At 41.7% G+C, this 9,360-nt stretch overlaps 1 pseudogene; it reads right to left on the bottom strand.

Annotated features, from left to right (window-relative positions):
* Positions 1-1,113: 1,113 nt before the first annotated feature.
* Positions 1,114-8,532, bottom strand: LOC124666615 (annotated as a pseudogene).
* Between the last annotated feature and the right edge of the window lie 828 nt (positions 8,533-9,360).

Below are 9,360 nucleotides of genomic sequence, written 5' to 3'. Positions count from 1 at the left end.
GGCACAACCTTGGATGGAATGCTACATCATGCCGATGTTCTATGTGTCATTAGGTACAAGTTTCGACAAGTAACCGAAGAGGAGGAACTACCATCTTGCAAGGAAGAAGAAGGGAAGAGAAGAGAAGAAGATGAGAGATGAAAAGAAGAAGGAGGAGGAGGAGGAGGAGGAGGAGGAGGAGGAGGAGACAAGTAACCGAAGAGGAGGAACTACCATCTTGCAAGGAAGAAGAAGGGAAGAGAGAGGAGGAGGAGGGGGAGGAGGAGGAGGAGGAGGAATCCGAGATTTCATTTTCGAGCATCAAGGGGAACACATCAACGGAGGCAATTTAAGGATATGACATGCGAGGAAATCTAGGAACCAATATCACTCATACACAATCGCCAAACATTGGCACGTTTGCTCATACTTTTTGATCAAACAAAAAAGCACGAAAAACGAGGACACCTTATTCATTGAAACAGAGGGACTATATACCATAAGCGATGCTATTTAAATAATATGTTGTCACATATTGCTGAGTCCAGTATAACTTGTAATGCATACTTGATCCCAAAAAAACAGTAACAAATCTTGCGACTGCCCGGGGGTTGGTTGTTTGGGTCGTGGTTCCGCTCGAGTTATATGCTATATGCGTGTTTTCTATGGAAAATCTTCCGACTGAGCAGAATCAAGGAAAAGACTGATGAGCTGTTGCTAGAAATTAGTCACAGGATTAAGAGGTTAGGTAGATTCCAGAGTGGATGTAAAATTCTCGACTGACTGGTTTCATTGCTTTTCATTGGCCTGAATGAATTTACCATGTTGAGGCATATCTCTGTTCTTGTTCAAGTGAGAGTTGGTTCCACGGGGGTAGAGTAAGTAAATTTGGAATGATATTTTGTCAAACACTCTGCATCAGTTTTGTTTTATACTACAATCAGTTCGAGAGATACTGTAAAAGTGGATTTGGGTCACTTTTAGTTAGTTTCCACTGAGAAAATAAATAAATAAGCACTGCTCATCATTCTCAGATACATTTTCTAGTATGACCGATAACTGGCGCCTTGGCTGTTAAAAAAACATAGGGTATCCACTTGCTCCCTCTCCAAGCTGTTCTGCGTATCCAGAACATTAAAAAAACAGAGCCCTGACCATAGGTAATCTTCACTGCCAGCATAAAATATTGAACAATCAAATTACAATGAGATGCTTGTGTAAACCATATAAAGCGAGCTAAAAAGTAAAAACACCTGTTCAAAAAAAAAAGCTAACAATACTACGCTCTGTGGAATCTTACGAACTATCTATCCTAGACTTGAATTGTTTCCTGAAGACGACCTCAACAGCTGATGATTGTGAGTTACTGAATTGGGCATGGCAGCAGAGCTGAACATAATGTTCGACGCCTGTGCAGATGGCTGAGTCTGGATAGCCGAGAGCGGCGAGCGAGGCCCAAATGAGAGCATCTGTGGCTGCCTCTGCAAGAATGGCATCTGAGGGTGCCCCTGCCTCTGCATGATATTGGCGGATGAGGCTGGTCTGGTGGCTTCAGCCGTGGAGCCTGGCATGGCCACTGGTCTAGGGCTCATATTAATTGGATTGGATGCTGTGGTGCGACTGCTACCATTGGGCAGGCTAGTTCCCATGGGATTTAAGCGGCCTGACATCACCTGGATACGGCCAGCTGAAATCCTCTGTCTTGCTCGATCCACTTGCTCGCATTCCTTCAGAAGCAAGGTCTCAACTTCAGCAAACTGCTTCAGCTTTAACTCCAACCTCTTCAGCTGCAAGTTCAGTAATTGCAGATAGTATCAAAATAACAGCTTAAGCATCAAAAGATCATTAGCTTAACTTTCCACCCTGGTTTCAGATATTAAAATCTAGGCATAAGGGGAAAAAAACTTTAAAAAAACTCTTAAGATTTAACCATTGAGCAACTTCTAGAATACTTTTTTTTTTTACAGGTAACTTCTAGAATAGTAATACAGCTAAATGATTTTTGTAGAAGAACAGAACTGTACTGGGTAAACCGGAGGCAATGTAGTATAATGCCATGATGCAAAATTAACAGGTTTAATGTCCCTGTGTAGCAACTACCAAACGGATCTTAATTTCACAATAGCAGTTCGTTATGCAGTTGATCCACAGTTCTCTGGCTATCACTATTTAGCTGGTCACTCCCCACCCCCTAAGTCACACGATTTCTTCGATCAAATCAGGCTACTAAAGGAAATTATGCCCATGAGACTTCCATTGTAGACAGAGTTTTTAGGGCTTGCACAATGGATAATTGCTGAGTCGGAGGAGAGAGAAATGAAAAAAAACGTTTGTATTCTCTTAGATCTCTTAGTAAGAAAGATAAGGCATTTTCTCCATTGTACGAGATGGCTTCTCATAGTCACAAATTTTCAGTTTAATTTTGATTATGCAATAATTTTAGGAGCACGCAAACATTAAGTATTTGAGACAACACTAAGAGATAACCCAATGTATAAAATGCTTACATGCCTTTTGTCTTCTCTAAACAACAAGCAATACATAAAATAAGTGGTGCACATGTCTCAGTTCAGGATGCAAATGTCTCAGTTCAGGATGTGATGACTCAGGTTGATATGACTGCCCTCTTTGAGCTTCCCCTATCTCAGCAAGCTTTTGTAGAATTTCAGATCATGAGTCAGCTGATTTCTCAGTGGGATTATTCTCCTCAAGTTCATGATAAGTGTGGTGCACAATCTGGAAGGATGGGGTTTTTACCTCAAGTCTGTATTATCAGCATTGTTTCAAGGATATAAAAGCCAGTTGTGTGCTTAAATGGATTTGGAAAAGTAGAGGTTTGCTGAGTATAAAAGTTTTTGGGTGGTTACTCATAAATGACAGGTTCAACACGAAGGATATGCTGAGAAGGAGACACTGGAATGTCTCTAATGATTTGCACTGCATCCTCTGTCCCACACATTCGACTGAAGATTGGTTTCATTTGTTCTTTCATTGCAATTTTAGTCAGAGGGTATGGAACTATTTGCAGATTCAGTGGGAGCCTGGTGATACTATGGAGGAAATTTTCTGTCTTACCAAGAGAAAGTTTCACAAGCCTTTTTTCACTGAGGTGGTTTTGTTAGCTGCCTGGCACATTTGGAAACAAAGGAATGAAGCAATCTTTCAGGGAGTGATGCCTTCTTTCAGAGGGTGGAAGAGGAGATTTGTACATGATGCTCTTCTTCATGTTCATAGGATCAAGGATAAGCATGTGGATATCTTTAAGTTTTGGGTTGAGTCCCTAGTATAGATTTACCTTTTCCTTTGTTCTTTTGTAAATAACTTTTGTTTGGTGGTTGGTTTAATAAAATGCTGTGGGGCTCAAGCCTTACAGTTCTTGCTCAAAAAAAAAGCAATACATAAAATAAGATTGTCTTATCAACCACTCTACATGCCCTTATGTTCACAATGAATGCACTATAAGAGTGTAATAAAATGGCAGCATGCAGACTAACCTGATGATTTATCACGATAGCAGCTAGTCTTTGGATTTCTCGTTCCTCTTGATCCGCAAAGAGTTTAGACTTCATTGCCGCTGCCGACAAACCACACAGTGCAGCATGCTTCACATTTTCTGGAGAAACGGATGACGATGAAGCACCTGTTGTAGGATAGGACAGCAATTCAATGGAAACTAATGAATGGACGAACAAATGAGATTTGACAGAAAAATAAATTATAATAAAATTGAAAGGCTACCATTATGGTCACGAAAGTTTGTATGTGCAGCATGGGTCCTATCATCAGCATGCATGCTTTCAGAAATCACCCTTCAGCAAAAGCAAGTCAAAACCAAACTATAGCAGAATATGGCAAGGGAACTGGAAGCAAAACCAAAGGTTGAAATATCACCACCAAACAGAAATGTTTCCTTTTTACCTCACGTTAAAGGATGTAAATGTTCAAAGTACCAACCCTTTAGCTTTGATAATGTTAATAAAACCACTTATACAAGAAATATGGCTAACCTGGAATCATCCTCTCGTGTTAAAGCAGATAATGCTGCACTTGCGCATGATGCTGCAATTCTTGGTCCTATTGCAGAGGTCAAGAAGGCAACCTACACAATATTTATGAACAGTGAGGCTAAATATACAGAAGACACCATAAGCCTACAAATGTTTTGGTGATGCGGAAGTATGAAGTTCAGCACCCTACAACCAGTGCACCCATGCATTGCAAACCTTAATGGCCCTAATAAATTTCCCAAGACAGTAATTTAGGAAGCCCATGCATGATTTATCTGAGTATAAACTCAACTACAGAACATGATATGTAAAAATGATCAGGATAATGCTGATTTTTGTTACTTATCATTTGTTGGCGATTAGAGTTTTCATTTGTACTTTGTAGTATGTTATCTTATCTACATTACTATTTTGGTGTAATAATTTTCCATATCATGCAGGGAATTATAGTGTCACTCCAGCAACCAATAGATTTTTCAGATGACTAAGGCCATGGTTTCACAGGATAGCATGGATGTGCAGTTATGTATTACATAGCCAGCCCTTGAAAGCGTACTTGCAAAATGCAATATGAATTTACTTAAACCTGGCTGTTTGGCAGTAAACTGGACACCTTTCAATTCAAATCGGACTAGTTATGGTGTTAAAACAGTCTAGGAAAAAATATTTGATGCTTCTTTAAGAAAAAATAATTCACTACAAATGGTATGTAGACATGTCAAATTGGAGTTCTGACGTGAAGGAAGCAGATTACACTACAAATTGTATGATGCTGATATATAATGAAAAAGGGCAGCTTAATATTAAAGCAAAGTTGAAACATTGCTTCAAACAGTGAAAAGATTGGTACCCTTGACACTGCTTGATGACAAGCAGCATTTGATGAAACATTTCAATAAGCATTCGCTAATAGAGGGATGCTCTTTCATCATCAAAGAGTGCATGCCAGCAGAAAGGTCAATCTTGGATCAATTTACATAGAATTCGCTTCTTAGTTCATCGAGAGACGTCCTTCTAGTCCTCTGACTTTGGTGTGGGTTTAATTTGAAGTTTCAGCTTTCAATGTGCATGTACCGTTGTGTGTGGTGAAGTGTACTTTCATAACAAACGCTTGGACTGGACCAAGATCGAGAGTTTAAGCCAGACATCAAAAGAAAGGCTTAAATTAGAGAGGGCTCCGTCAAAAAATTGAGGACTATAAGAAGTCTTCTCACTTTTGTCTTCTCCGAAACATTCCCAGCATTTCCAAACCAACAAGCTAAACATCCAGCTGGTCATATCAAATGTAAACTGCCTAAACCAGGAAATTGTCTCCAGTGCTCTATTAGTCTATTGTCAGCTCTTTAAGTGTATACAATGTTTGACAATTGGAGCTGGCAATCAATTGGGACCTCAAATGTACTTATTTCCTGCTTAGTCAACCGGCCAAAACTTAGAAGCTGTGCACTTCAACGCCGTGTTCTACATATTCGAGCTTAGGCGTTCCACCTCAAGATTAAAGGATTAAGGTCAGGTACTACTAGCTCCCAGTTCAGAATTCATAATTGGCATTTACTTTTATTTTTTTCGAGAAAACGCAAAAGACTTTTGCGCTTCATTTCATTGAAAAGATGGCATAATTGGCATTTATTATAGTTGAAGTAGACAAGTAAAAGTATAGGCTTCCATGTCTGACATTCTCTGTAGTAGAAGATAAAACTATGCTTAGTGAAACTTTTAAGTATGGATGCTAACCTAACTTTACTAACACATTTCATATAAAATTAAGTGCCGATAAACGTAGATACTATAGAATGTAAGTATAGTGCTATGCATTATTGGCATTTGGAGATCCTCTAGGCCTCTGACTAGGTGGAATGGGGTAACTCAGTGCATCAGTAGTCTTCACAGAAAGTGGTGAAAATTTACTTACCAACGACATGACTGGATTAGATGAACTGATGAACGGGAGTTGGTTTCCATGTTGAACACTTTGAGGTAGATTTCCTGGATAGGGAATAAATATAAATGTCGATGTTAAAGGAAGAAATCACACACTATTTAGAAATGTGAAAAAATAAACTAAACATTCAAAAATTTGATGGTGGTGCAAATTATAATTAAATGATGTAGAAGACCTAAAGTACCATTGGAATCTGAATGTGGATGTCCATTGGTTTGCACTGGCATGGATGCATCTGGCACCTCAATGGTCTCTAACAAACTATCCTCCATCGGAAGACGAATAAAATGGTAAATACACTCGTGCCTTTGACTTTGTTCCAACATGGTCGGCAATGTTATTCCAGTTGTCATTGTGCTTCTCTATGCCCTCCAACAACAATAACGTTTCTCGATCAGTCCAGTTTTCCCCATCATTTTCTGATCCATCTCTATCTCCATTGACTCTCTGAAAATCTAAGCTTGAATGCCCGGTAATAAATCGTGAATCATGGAAGCAACTAGAGCAAAGAGCAATATCTACCTGCTCAACCAGTTGAAAAACAAGTTTGTTACCGCTAGCTTCTCACCCGTAAATGAAGAAAAGAAAAACAGGAAGCTGACTAATTAATTAACTTGAAATAATGGTTCAGCCTTGGAAACTTTCCCCTACTCCTCACATCAAATATGAAAACTACATTGTAGTTCACTTATACATCATTCATGCAATAGCAGATACTGGAATTTCAAACAGAACACATCTGGTCCAAGCCACCACATATCACAAGTTAACCAACTCAGATAAGTTATGTTGCACCTAGATGCAGGTTGTTCCACATCACATATATATGGCACTAAAAATAAGGAATTTTGTTCTAAAATGTTTTTGATGGTGGAAATATTAATATGAGCTTCCAGCATTATGATGCATAAGCAAGATTTAAGACAACCACATAAGCACTAATATGTGCTGGGTCAGGAAATCAACAATGAAGATAAAGCAGCGTTTATAATCAAATAACGAACACTAGTCTTTCTGATCCCAACCAAAACTTTGTCAGTAAATTAGTCAGCTCATCTATGAGACTATTGAGCTTACTGTGATTGGGTTTCACAATCGTTGAAAAATATGCCTTTTGAGTATGTGTGAAATTCATAGTGTTTACAACAATCCTAGATTCACAAAAAAAATGAAAATACAACATGTATATGCAAGTATGAAGATGATCACCTCCTTTTGTGACTGATAGTGCAAATTGCTCAAAGATTGTGAGCAATAACTGCAAGAGCTCTCTGATAACCGTTCTCTAATCTTCCCTTCCAATTCTGCAAACTCAGCACCAGCATCAAAATCCAACACCTCTGAATTTGATGAAGATGATGGCAGCAAGGCAATGTCTTCAACTCGGAGACTACATTTTGGCCGGTCAAACATAATTAAACCATCAATGGATTTCAACGGTGCAGTAAACAATTGCAACTCCCCTGCTGGTTCCTCCCTTAGAAGTGATGCTGCTACCCTCAGACCCCGGTGCACCAACCCAACCGCAAGGTAATTGATGATCCCCCATGCGTCCAAGAACCGAACAATCCTACTCAGATCGTATAATTCACCTGTGTTGACAACAAACCCCTGGCAGTCTGCAAAAGTAAGCCTTTTGCCTGGATTCTCCAAATACTTTGCAATAACTTTATTCCGCAACGTTATGAACTTCCCCGGCGTGTTCCCCGGAGATTTGCCTGTAAAAAAGTGTGGCACTACCTGCCTTTCCAGCCTGTGCACCGTCCCAGGAGAGAACCAATCTACAAATTGTAAACTAATAATTCATGCTGCACTGAACTTAAACCAGCACATGTTTCCCAGTACAGCTAAAGTAGTGATTCAGAGTGTGGTGGCAACGAGCGAACCTGAGTGCTTGGGCACGACATGGAGGCGACCCTGGAACTGCTTGGGCACGCCATGCCCCTCCATGAGGGGCGGTGGCGTGCACACATAAGAAGACGGCATGTCAGGATCCGTCGAAAGGGACGGGTGGTCGGGCAGCGCCCCGGAGAGCACCTGGAGCTGCCCGTGCGAGATGTTCTCCAATGCCGGTGGAACCGAGGCAGAGACATCTCCCGCACACGCAGATCGCTCGGCTGCAACGACGGCCAGGACGGACGGGTGCGGCCGGTTGACTTTGCGGCGGGTGGCGGCAGGGAAGGCGGAGATGGCCTCGGCCGGGGAGAGCACCTCCGCCTCACGGAGGTCCCCCCGCACGGGGTCCCTGGCCGCGGCACCGGCAAGGATTTCGTCGTCAACCGCAGCCGATGGGACGGCCGTGTCGTCCTCGTCGTTGGCGGCGGCGGAGTCGGAGTCGTCCGAGCGGTCGCCCGCGGCCAACGGCGAGGGGGCGGCGTCGGGGTTGCGCTTCCGCTTCCGCCATTTGAGGCGCGAATCTGGGAGTCAGGATTCGGAATCGGCGGAGAGTGCAAGATCGTCAGACTTCGCACTACCAGGTCAAAGAATCGGGTGTTCGGGGGAGGATTTCGGCGGACGAACCTGGCGTAGACGAGGCCTTGCGCGGCATCGTAGGCGGCGACGGCGCGGCCGAGGAGGTGGTGGAGACTGGAGAGGTTTAAGAGTGTGACCGGGAGTGAGGGTGCCGACCGGCTCGACGGCGACGAACGACGACGCGGGAGGGATGCACGTGCGAGGGAGGCTGAGGAGGAAAGACTCGCTCTGTTTCATTTGATTTGACATTGCAGATATTCGTTCCATATATTTCTACAGATTTAATCAAATTTACTACACAGTACAAAGTTTGATTTCGAATAAAAAAAGAAATTGGAATGGAGAGAGTACAACAGAGATCACAGCTATTTTAGTTTAACTAAATTAAAATATAGTTTCCTCCGTATTTTGAAGAAAAGATAGAGGGATGAAGCAGTTTTTGTCAAAGGAAACAATAGCATATAACAAGCACAAAATCTCCACTTCCACTACTTATAAAAATGAGTGAATATAATTAATAAAGCTCAGCCGTCAAACACTTACGAGGAAAATGTCCACCTAGCTCCAATGTTGAGCTCAACTCAAGTACTCAACATGATTTCAAATCCCACGAGACAACTTGCATGTTCGATCCATCTCAAAGAGGAGAAAGTGTTCGTCGCGGGGTTGCCAAGCAACCTACCACTTGTTAGGAAAGAGTCCACAAAGATCAAATAGTTGAGCGAGAGGATAGCTCCTACACCACTAGGAGTAATCTAGTGCAGCAATAGAAGATGGTTGCTCGAGAGGCCACCAAAGAAAGAGAGGAAAATGCAAGAAAGAGGAAGAAAACCAAGAACTCAACTGTGTACACTATTCCCATCATGGATTACAAGGACTTGAGAAAGAAGTTTGTTTATATTAAGGCCAAGACCTCAAATGATGATTGCTTTTGGACCCAGGAGCAAGAACTTATCATGT

Source organism: Lolium rigidum, chromosome 6 (genome assembly GCF_022539505.1).
Source record: "Lolium rigidum isolate FL_2022 chromosome 6, APGP_CSIRO_Lrig_0.1, whole genome shotgun sequence".
Lineage (NCBI taxonomy): Eukaryota > Viridiplantae > Streptophyta > Magnoliopsida > Poales > Poaceae > Lolium > Lolium rigidum.
Note: the sequence above shows the minus strand (reverse complement) of the source record. Positions and strands in the feature narration are given on the sequence as shown.